We start from the raw sequence: 11838 nt of genomic DNA, 5'->3' as shown, positions 1-11838 counted from the left end.
GGGGGAAACATGGTCAATCCTGGGGTTCCCAGGACCCCAAAGTTCATTGGGGGGAAAGCACAAGGATTCCTGGGAAGATGGGGTCAAAGGCCCAGAGAGCAAAGGTCCTGGGGTGCAGCCAGCAAAGGAGTTCAAAGGTCAAGGAGGGGGGAGACAGAGGTCAGGGGAGGGCGGACACCTGGGACATGGGCAAGATCAGGGAGCCAAGGTCCTGGGGTGCAAAGTTCAGGGGTAAGGGAGTCAGGAAGAGGGGGAATGGGAAGTTCAGGGGTGCAGGGATCAGAGGTCACCAATCTGGGGGGTGAGGGAAGGCATCTGTCACGGGGGTCCTGGGTCCTAGGTTCCCCCAAGTTCAGAGGGGAAAAGCCCAGGGAGCAAAGGTCCTGGGGTGCAGAGTTCAGGGGGTGCAGGGGTCACAGGTCACAGGAATCTGGGGTACCAGGGTCCCAGGGCCCAGAGGTAATGGAAAACCCACCTTAGGGGTGCAGGGTATCATGGTCCTCCTCTTCCTCCTCCTCTTTCTCCTGTCCTCCTCCTCTTTCTCTTCTTCCTTCTCCTCTTCCTCTCTTCCTCCTCCTCCTCTTCCTCCCCATCCATCCATCCATCTACCCATCCATCCATCTACCTATCCATCCACCCATCCATCCATCCACCCATCCTCCCATCCATCCATCCATCCATCCACCCATCCATCCATCCACCCACCCATCCACCCATCCATCCACCCATCCATCCATCCATCCACCCACCCACCCACCCATCCACCCATCCACCCACCCATCCATCCATCCACCACCCATCCATCCATCCATCCATCTGCCCATCCACCCATCCATCCACCCATCCATCCATCCATCCACCCATCCATCCACCCATTCATCCACCCATCCATCCATCTACCCATCCATCCATCCACCCACCCACCCACCCATCCATCCACCCATTCATCCACCCATCCATCCATCTACCCATCCATCCATCCACCCACCCACCCACCCATCCATCCACCCATTCATCCATCCATGAAGCCACGCCCCCTGTGGCTGGTCCAACCCATTCTCTTCCTCCTCCTTTTCCTCCTCTTTTCCTCCTCCTCCTCCTCCTTTCCTTCCTCCTCATTGTTATTACTATTATTCTCATCATAGTTATTATTATTACTGTTATTGACATTGTTGTTTTTACTATCATGGTTGTTACTGTTATTGTTAATATGATGGTTATGATCATCATTATTGTCATGGTTATTACTATTATGGGTATTGTGGTTATTATTGTTATTGTTGTCATGATGTTTGGGTTATTGTTATGATTGTTATTGTTGTTATTGTTACTATGGTGATGGTTATTATTATGGTTACTGCTATTGTTGTCATGATGGTTATTATTGTTATTGTTGTTGTCATTGTTATTATTATAGTTATTATTGTTGCCATGGTTATTACTATTATGGGTATTATGGTTATTATTGTTATCGTTGTTATTATTGTCATTGTTATTGTTATTATAGTTGTTATTGTTGTCATGATTATTATTGTCATTGCTATTGTTATTATAGTTATTATTATTGTCACAATGGTTATTGTTGTTGTTGTTCTTGTTACTGTGGTGGTGACGGTCGTTGGCATATTCTTCGCCAAGCCTTCCTTGTTGCTCAGGAGGCTGAGATCTGGAGGATCGTGGTTCAAAGCCACCTCCACCCCCTCTCCCCACCCCCCCAGGACCAACCGAGAGACCCGGATCTCCAGTGAACCCCCCAACCTGGAAAGGTAGGTGAGGAGCTCCGGCCCCGGGTTCGCGTCCTGGGGAGGGGGGGCTGATGGAGGTGGGAGGAAGAGGAGGAGGAGGAGGAGGACGGTGATGGGTGATAGGAAGCCAGGGGGAAATGGGGTGCTGAGTACTTAGTATTTAGTCCTGGGGAGGGGGGAGGGGGGATGGACAATGACAGAAACAGACAGACAGACAGAAGAGATACACAGACAGATGTAGACAGACAGACAGACAGACACAGACATGACACAGAGAGAGAGAGAGACACAGACAGACAGACCAAGATGTGCAGACAGACAGGGAGAGACAGAGACAGGACAGACAGACACACAGACAGACATACAGACAGACAGAGACACAGAGACTGAGAGAGAGACAGAGACAGAAGAGACAGACAGGCACAGACAGTCAAACTGAGCCAGGACAGATAGACAGAGACACAGAGACAGGAAGAGACAGATGGACACAGGCACAGACAGAGACGGAGACAGACAGACAGAGATGGACGTGAGAGAAACTGGCACAGACAGACACAGAGAGACAGACAGACAGACAAAGAGACAGAAGAGAGACAAGACAGGGAGAGACAGATGCACCGAGACAGATAGACATAGAGACAGACATACAGAGGCACAGAGAGACGGGCAGACAGACACAGACAGACAGAGACAAGTGACAGATGGAGAGAGACAAAAGAGACAGACAGAGACAGGAAGATAGAGACAGACAGACAGACAGACACAGATAGACTAATATGAGACAGACAGATGTAGACATGGAGACAGGGAGAGACCGACAGAGGTAAATGGACAGACACAAGAGACAGACAGATGTGAACAGAGACAGACAGGAAGACACAGAGACAGAACAGACAGACAGAAGAGACACACAGACAGATGTAGACACAGAGACGGACAGAGAGAGACACAGACAGACGAAGATGTGCAGACAGACAGGGAGAGACAGACAGAGACAGGACAGACAGACAGAGACACACAGACAGAGACACAGACAGACAGAGACACAGACAGACAGACAGGGAAAGACAGATGGCAGAAACAGAAGAGACAGACAGGCACAGACAGACAAACTGAGCCAGGACAGATAGACAGAGACACAGAGACAGGAAGAGACAGACAGACACAGGCACAGACAGAGACAGAACAGACAGACAGAGATGGACATGAGAGAAACCGGCACAGACAGACACAGAGAGACAGACAGACAGAAAAGACAGAGAGAAGTGACAGATGGAGAGAGGTAGAAGAGACAGACAGACAGAGACAAGAAACAGACAGACAGCTGTAGACACAGAGACAGGAAGGGAGATGAACAGACATGGAGAGACAGCAGCAGACAGAGATAGACACAAGCACAGAGAAGACAGAGACAAGAGACAGACACAGAGACGGGCACAGACAGAGACAAACAGACAGACAGAACAGACTGACAGACAGACAGATGGAGACAGGGAGAGACCGACAGAGGTAGACAGACAGACAGACTGAGACACAGATGTGAACACAGAGACTGACAGGAAGAGACAGAGACAGGACAGACAGACACAAGAGACAGAACAGACACAGACAGACAGACAGAGATAAGAGACAGACAGACTCAGAGACAGACAGAGAGAGACAGATGGACAGACACAGAACAGATAGACACAGGGGCAGACTGACTGACAGAAGAGTCAGACACAGACTGAGACAGACAGACAGACATCAACATACAGACAGACATGAGACAGAGACAGACAGACAGACAGAGACAAGTGACAGATGGAGAGAGGCAGAAGAGACAGAACCAAGAAGACAGAGACAGACAGACAGAGAGACCAATGGACAGATAACAGACAGAGACAGAGAGGCAGACAGACAGAGACAGACAGAGGGAGACATGGAGACAGGGGGAGACCAACAGAGATAGACGGACAGACAGACAGACAGATAGGGAGAGACAGATGGATAGAGACAGACAGACACAGACAGAGACAGAGAGACAGAGACAGAGAAAAGACAGATGGACAGAGACAGGAAGACAGACACAGACAGAACAGACAGACAGACAGAGGCGGATGTGACAGAAACAGGCACAGACGGACAGACAGACACAAGAGACAGACATATGAATACAGAGACATACAGGAAGAGACAGAGATAGAACAGACAGACAGACAACAGAAGAGACAGACAGATGTAGTTACAGAGACGGAAAGACAGACACATGAGACAGAGAGAGACACACAGACAGACGAAGATGTACAGACAGACGGAGACACACAGAACACACACAGACAGAGACACAGAGACAGACAGATGGACAGAGACAGAAGAGACACAGACAGAGAGACACAGACAGACATGAGCCAGAGATACAGACATGACTGACAGACAGACGGAGACAGACAGAATCAGAAGAGACAGACAGGCACAGACAGACAAACTGAGCCAGGACAGATAGACAGACATAGACACAGAGACAGGAAGAGACAGACAGACACAGGTACAGACAGACAGAGAGACAGACAAAGAGAAGAGACAAAAGACAGACAGACAGACACAGATGTACACAAAGAGACATACAGGGAGAGACAGATGCACCGAGACAGACAGACAAAGAGAACAGACAGACACAGGCACAGAGAGACGGACAGAGAGAGAGAGACAAGTGACAGATGGAGAGAGACAGATGAGACAGACAGACAGACAGACAGAGAACACAGACAGATGTAGACACAGAGACAGACAGGAAGAGACAGACAGACAGAGACAGACATGTAGACACAGAGAGAAGAAACAGACTCAGACAGACAGACAGACAGACAGACAGACAAAGGACACAGATGTAGACACAGAGACAGACAAGAAGAGACAGACAGTCAGAGACAGACATGTAGACACAGAGATAGAGAAGAAACAGACAGACGCAGGCACAGACAGATAGATGGGCAGACACAGAGGAGACAGATGGACAAACAGACACAGATAGAGACAAGTGACAGATGGACAGAGACAAGAGTCACACAGACAGACAGAGACAAAAGACAGACAAGTACAGACAGAAGAGAAAAGAGACAAACAGACACAGACAGGAAGACAGACGGGGACAGACAGACTGAGACAGAAGAAACCGACACAGGCACAGAAAGACAGACTGAGAAGAGACAGACAGACACAGAGAGACAGAGACATGAGAGCCAATGGACAGACAAGAGACAGAAGAGACACAGACAGACAGACATATACACAGAGACAAAGACATGAGACAGACAGACAGATGGAGACAGAGACGGACAGAGGGAACAGACACAGACTGACAGACATGAGACTGATGGACAGACAAGAGACAGACACAGAGATGAGAGACAGAGCCAGACGGAGACACAGACACAGACAGGGAGAGATAGATGGACAGACCGAACAGACAGACAGACAGATGGAGACAGGGAGAGACCGACAGAGGTAGACGGACAGACAGACTGAGACAGACAGGAAGAGACAGAGACAGAATAGACAGACAGACACAAGAGACAGACAGAGACAGAACAAAAACAGACAGAGATAAGAGACAGACAGACAGGGAGACAGACAGACACAGGCAGACACAGAGACAGAGAGACAGATGGAAAGACACAGAACAGATAGACGCAGGGGCAGACAGACCGACAGAGAGAAGAGTCAGATACAGACAGACAGACAGACAGACAGACGTCAACACAGAGACAGACATGAGACAGAGACAGACAGACACAAGTGACAGATGGAGAGAGGCAGAAGAGACAGACAGACGAGCCAGGAAGACAGAAACAGACAGACAGACAGACAGACAGACAGAGGACACAGATGTAGACACAGAGACAGACAGACAGACACAGACTGAGACAGAAGAGACCCAGACAGACAGACAGACAGATGTACACACAGAGACACACAGGAAGAGAAACGGATAGAGACAGACACAGGCATAGACAGACAGACATAGAGACAAGAGACAGATGGACAGAGACAGAAGAGACAAAGAGACAGACAGGCACAGTCACAGACAGACAAACTCAGCCAGGACAGATAGACAGACATAGACACAGAGACAGGAAGAGACGGACGGACACAGGCACAGACAGACAGAGACAGAACAGACAGACAGACAGACAGACAGACAGAGATGGATGTGAGAGAAACTGGCACAGACAGACACAGACAGACAGACAAAGAGAAGAGACAGAAGAGACAGACAGGGACAGACAGACAGATGTACACACAGAGACAGACAGGGAGAGACAGATGCACAGAGACAGATAGACAAAGACAAGAGACAAACAGACAGACACAGACAAAGACAAGTGACAGATGGAGAGAGACAGACGAGACAGAGAGATGGAGCCAGGAAGACAGAGACAGACAGACAGAGGACACAGACAGATGTAGAGACAGTGACAGGAAGAGACAGACGGACACAGGGACAGACAGACAGAGACAGGGACAGACAGACAGACAGAAGAGACAGACATGTAGACACAGAGACAGAGAAGAAACAGACTCAGACAGACAGACGCAGGCACAGACAGACAGATGGGCAGACAGAGGAGACAGATGGACAGACAGACAGACACAGAGACAGGCAGGAAGGGAGATGGACAGACACGGAGAGACAGACAGACAGAGACAGAGACAGACAGGAAGAGACACAGACAGATGGACAGAGACAGGAAGACAGACAGACAGACAGAACAGACCAACAGAGATAGACACAGGCACAGAGAGACAGACAGACAGAGACAAGAGACAGACGGGGACAGACACTGAGACAGAAGAGACACCAAGACAGATAGACAGAGACAGACGGACAGACAGAAACAAAAGACACACAGAGACAGACTGAGACAGAAGAGATCCAGACAGACAGATGTACACCCACAGACGGACAGGAAGAGAGTCGGACAGAGACAGAGACAAGAGACAGATGGACAGAGACAGACAGACATGAGACTGGTAGACAGACACAGGGAGAGACAGAGATAACAGACAGACAGACGTCAACACAGACAGACAGAGACAAAAGACAGAGACAAACAGAGATGTGGAGACAGACAGACGTCAACACAGACAGTGATGGAACAGACAGACAGACAAGATCGATGGACAGACAAGAGACAGAGATAGAGAAACCCAGACAGACAGACGGAGATGTACAGACAGATGGAGACACAGAGATAGACAGGGAAAGACAAAACAGACAGACAGAGAGACATGAGACCAATGGACAGATAACAGACAGAGACAGAGAGACACAGAGACAGACAGACAGACAGAGACACAGAGACAGGGAGAGACTGACAGAGGTAGATGGACAGAGACAGGCAGATGTCAACACAGACAGAACAGACAGACAGAGATAAGAGACAGAGACAGACACAGAGACAGACAGAGACACAGACAGACAGACACAGACAGACAGACAGACAGGGACACAGACAGACAGATACAGACAGACAGAGATAAGAGACAGAGGGAGACAGACATAAGAGACAGACACAGACAGACAGACACAGGCAGACAGGGAGAGACAGACCAGACAGACAGACATGAGACCAATGGACAGATAACAGACAGAGACAGAGAGGCAGACAGACAGACAGATAAGAGACAGACAGACAGATGTCAACACAGAGACAGACAGACAGGGAGACAGACAGACACAGACAAAGACAGACAGAAAGCTAAAGACAGAGAGATAGACATGGAGAGACAGATGGACAGAGACAGACAGACAGAGCAGGTCTTCCCGGTCTCTTTTTCCTTGTGTCTCTCGACTTCCTGATCATATTCCTGTTGGTTGGTGTTTTCCTTCTTCCTATTCTGTCTCCTCTTTCTCTTCCATCTTCTCTTCCATCTCCTCTTCTTCTTCCATTTCCTCTTCCTCTTCCATCTCCTCTTCCGTCTCCTCTTCCATCTCCTCTTCCATCTCCTCTTCCGTCTCCTCTTCCCTCTTCTCTTCCTCTTCCGTCTCCTCTTCCATCTTCTCTTCTGTCTCCTCTTCCTCTTCCATCTCCTCTTCCTCTTCCGTCTCCTCTTCTGTCTCCTCTTCTGTCTCCTCTTCCATCTCCTCTTCCGTCTCCTCTTCCATCTCCTCTTCCGTCTCCTCTTCCATCTCCTCTTCCATCTCCTCTTCCTCTTCCATCTCCTCTTCCTCTCCTCTTCCATCTCCTCTTCCTCTCCTCTTCCTCTTCCATCTCCTCTTCCTCTCCTCTTCCTCTTCCGTCTCCTCTTCGATCTCCTCTTCCTCTTCCATCTCCTCTTCCTCTCCTCTTCATCTTCCATCTCCTCTTCCATCTCCTCTTCCTCTTCCGTCTCCTCTTCCTCTTCTGTCTCCCCTTCTGTCTCCTCTTCCTCTTCCATCTCCTCTTCCATCTCCTCTTCCGTCTCCTCTTCCGTCTCCTCTTCCATCTGCCCTTCTGTCTCCTCTTCCTCTTCCATCTCCTCTTCCATCTCCTCTTCTGTCTCCTCTTCCTCTTCTGTCTCCTCTTCCATCTCCTCTTCCATCTTCTCTTCCATCTCCTCTTCCGTCTCCTCTTCCATCTCCTCTTCCATCTCCTTTTCCTCTTCCATCTCCTCTTCTGTGTCCTCTTCCATGTCCTCTTCCTCTTCCATCTCCTCTTCTATCTCCTCTCCGGTCTCCTCTTCCATCTCCTCTTCCTCTTCCATCTCCTTTTCCTCTTCCATCTCCTCTTCCTCTTCCATCTCCTTTTCCTCTTCCATCTCCTCTTCCTTCTCCTCTTCCATCTCCTTTTCCATCTCCTCTTCCTTCTCCTCTTCCATCTCCTCTTCCTCTCCCATCTCCTCTTCCATCTCCTCTTCCATCTCTTCCGTCTCCTCTTCCATCTCCTCTTCCTCTCCTGTCTCCTCTTCCATCTCCTCTTCCGTCTCCTCTTCCGTCTCCTTTTCCGTCTCCTCTTCCGTCTCCTCTTCCGTCTCCTCTTCCATCTCCTCTTCCGTCTCCTCTTCCGTCTCCTCTTCCGTCTCCTCTTCCTCTTCCGTCTCCTCTTCCTTTTCCATCTCCTCTTCCGTCTCCTCTTCTATCTCCTCTTCTGTCTCCTCTTCCATCTCCTCTTCCTCTTCCATCTCCTTTTCCTCTTCCATCTCCTCTTCTGTCTCCTCTTCCATCTCCTCTTCCTCTTCCATCTCCTCTTTCATCTCCTCTTCCTCTTCCATCTCCTCTTCCTCTTCCCCTTCCTCTTCCTCGTGTCCATGTCCTTCTTCCTCTTCCTGTTCTTCTGATACATCTCCTTCCTCTTCCCATTCTCCTTCCTCTTCCTCCCTGTTGTCTCCCTGACCCCCACAGGTTGCCTCACATCCTTGAACCTCCATCCCCGGGCCTCCAACTTCCAGCCTCCATCCCTGGGCCTCCACCCCCTTGGACCTCCATCTCCAGCCTCCACTCCTGGCCTCCATCCCCAGCCTCCACCCCATTTGGCCTACTTTCCTCTATCCACAGGGCCTCCATCCCTAGCCTCCACCCTCCTGGGCCTCCTTCCCTGGGCCTCCAACTTCCAGTCTCCATCCCCAGCCTCCACCCCATTAGGCCTCCATCCCTGGGCCTCCATCCCCAGCCTCCAATACCTCTGGGCCTCCTTCTCTGGCCTCCAACTTCCAGTCTCCATCCTCAGCCTCTACCTCTGGCCTCCACCTTCCTGGACCTCCATCCCCAGCCTCCATACCTGGCCTCTAACCCCGAGGCCCCCATCCCTGGACCTCCACTTCCCTTAGGCCTCCATCCCTGGGCCTCCAGCCCCTGGGCCTCCAACTTCCAGTCTCCTTCCTCAGCCTCCACCCCTATCCTCCACCCTGTTGGACCTCCATCCCCAGTCTCCACCCTGGCCTCTAATCCCTAGGCCTCCTTCCCTGGGCCTCCAAATTCCAGCCTCCATTTCCCTGGGCCTCCACCCCTGGGCCTCCATCCCCAGCCTCCCCCCCTCCATCCCAGCCCCAGGATGGGGGGCCCCCGCCCCTGGGCCTCGCTGCTGTTGCTGCTGCTCCTGTGTGGCCCCCACCCAGCCCCCGCCACCCGCTGCCCCAGGACCTGCGCCTGCTACGTCCCCACCGAGCTCCACTGCACCTTCCGCAGCCTCAGGGCTGTGCCCCACGTGCTGGACCCCAAGATAGAGCGCGTGAACCTGGGGTGAGGCCTGGGGTGGGGGAAGGGGGGAAGGAAGGGAAGGAAGAGGAAGGAAGGAAGGAAGGAAGGAAGGAAGGAAAGAAGGAGGGAAGGAGGGAAGGAGGGAAAGAAGGAAGGAGAGAAGGAGGGAAGGAAGGAAGATGGAGGGAAGGAAGGGAGGATAGAAGAAAGGAAGGAAGGAGGGAAGGAAAGAAGGAGGGAGGGAAGGAAGGAGGGAGGGAAGGAAGGAGGGAGGGAGGGAAGGAAGGAAGGAGGGAAGGATGGAAGGAAGGAAGGAGGGAGAGAAGGAAGGAAGGAAGGAAGGAAGGAGGGAAGGAGGGAAGGAAAGAAGGAAGGAAGGAAGGAGGGAAGGAGGGAGGGAAGGAAGGAAGGAGGGAGGGAAGGAAGGAAGGAAGCGAGGGAGGAAAGGAAGGAAAGAAGGAAGGAAGGAAGATGATGATGAGTAATGATTCATTATTATTGACCCTGACCCGGAAACAAAAGTCCTGCCCTCCCAGCGCTGGTTTTCAGTCTGGTTTCCTGATTTCCTCTTCCTGTCCTCTCATCTGTTGAATTAGGTTCAACCACATCCGGGTCCTGACGCACGCTTCCTTCTCTGGTCTCGCGAGACTTCAGCTGCTGCTGCTGCACGGAAACGAGATCTTGGACATCACCGAGGGCGCCCTGAGCGACCTGGATGCACTGCAGGTGCGCAGGGAGCGGGCGGAATTGGAAGGAAGTGGAAGGAAGTTTGGCAGGAAGTGGGGCAGAAATATGCAGTGAAGTGGGACAAAGTAGGGGAGGAAGTGGGGCGGAAGTTTGAGGAAATAGATACGGAAGTGGGAGGAAGTAGGGCTGGAAGTGGGAAGGAAGTTGGAGGAAGAAGGATGTGGGAAAAGAGTAGGGAGGAAGGAGGGGGGAAATGTGGAGGAAGACAGGCAGAAATGGGGATCAAATAGCAAAGGAAGTGGGGAGGAAGTAGGGAATCAATGGAGGAAGTAGAGACGGACATGGAAGGAAGTCAAGGCAGAAGAGAGGCGGAAGTGGGGCAGAAGTGAGACGGAAATGGATAAGGACCTGGGAAGAAGTAGGGCCGGAAGTGTAGCCGGATGTTGAGTGGAAATAGGGAAGGAAGTGGAGCAGAAGTAGGTCGGAAGTAGTGAGGATATGGATCTGGAAGTGGAAGTAGGGCCGGAAGTGGAGTGGAAATCGGGAAGTAGGGAGGAAGTGTGAGGAAGTAGGGACGAAAATAAGCCGGAAGTGGGGAGGAAGTTGGAGGAACTAGGGGTGGAAGTGGGGCGGAGGTGGTTAGGATAGGGTTCCGGAAGTGAGAAGTGGGGTGGAAATAGGGAAGGAAGTGGGGAGGAAGCAGGACGAAGTAGGGGCGGAAGTAAGGCGGAAGTGGGGCGGAAGTGGTGAGGATATGGATCCGGAAGTGGAGTGAATATAGGGAAGGAAGTGGGGAGGAAGTGGGGGCGGAAGTGACCCAGAAGTGGGGAATGATATATAGCCAGAAGAGGGGAAGAAAGTGGAAATAGGACCATGGGTAGGACCGGAAGTGGGGCAGAAATAAGGAAGGAAATGGATAGGAAGTGGGAGGAAGTCGGGGCTGAAGTGAGGCGGAAGTGAGCCAGAAGTGGGGCAGAAGTGGTGAGGATATGGATCCAGAAGTGACAGGAAGTAGGGCCGTAACTGTGGCCGGAAGTGCGGAGGAACTTGGAGGAAGTAGAGGCGGAAGTCAGCCGGAAGTGGGGAGGAAGTGACCCGGAACTGGGGCAGAAGTGAGTCGGAAGTAGGGAGGAAGTGAGACTGGGGCAGAAGTGGGAATGGAAGAAGTGAGGATATGTACTCGGAAGTGGGAGGAAGTAGAGGCAGAATTCGGCAGAAGCCGGATGTGGAGCAGAAATGTGACAGGAA

The 11838-nt window shown here is 51.4% G+C and overlaps 1 long non-coding RNA gene across 1 annotated transcript; it reads left to right on the top strand.

Moving 5' to 3' along the window:
• The first annotated feature begins 1714 nt into the window (after positions 1-1714).
• LOC138834521 (uncharacterized) lies at positions 1715-10588 on the top strand. The gene is made up of 3 exons (XR_011374167.1): positions 1715-1766; positions 9109-9945; positions 10500-10588. It is a non-coding gene; the product is annotated as an uncharacterized lncRNA (long non-coding RNA).
• Positions 10589-11838: the final 1250 nt, after the last annotated feature.

This window comes from Dipodomys merriami, unplaced genomic scaffold (genome assembly GCF_024711535.1).
Source record: "Dipodomys merriami isolate MVZ:Mamm:240054 unplaced genomic scaffold, mDipMer1.0.p SCAF_218, whole genome shotgun sequence".
NCBI lineage: Eukaryota > Metazoa > Chordata > Mammalia > Rodentia > Heteromyidae > Dipodomys > Dipodomys merriami.
This window is presented reverse-complemented; position numbering and strand designations above follow the sequence as displayed.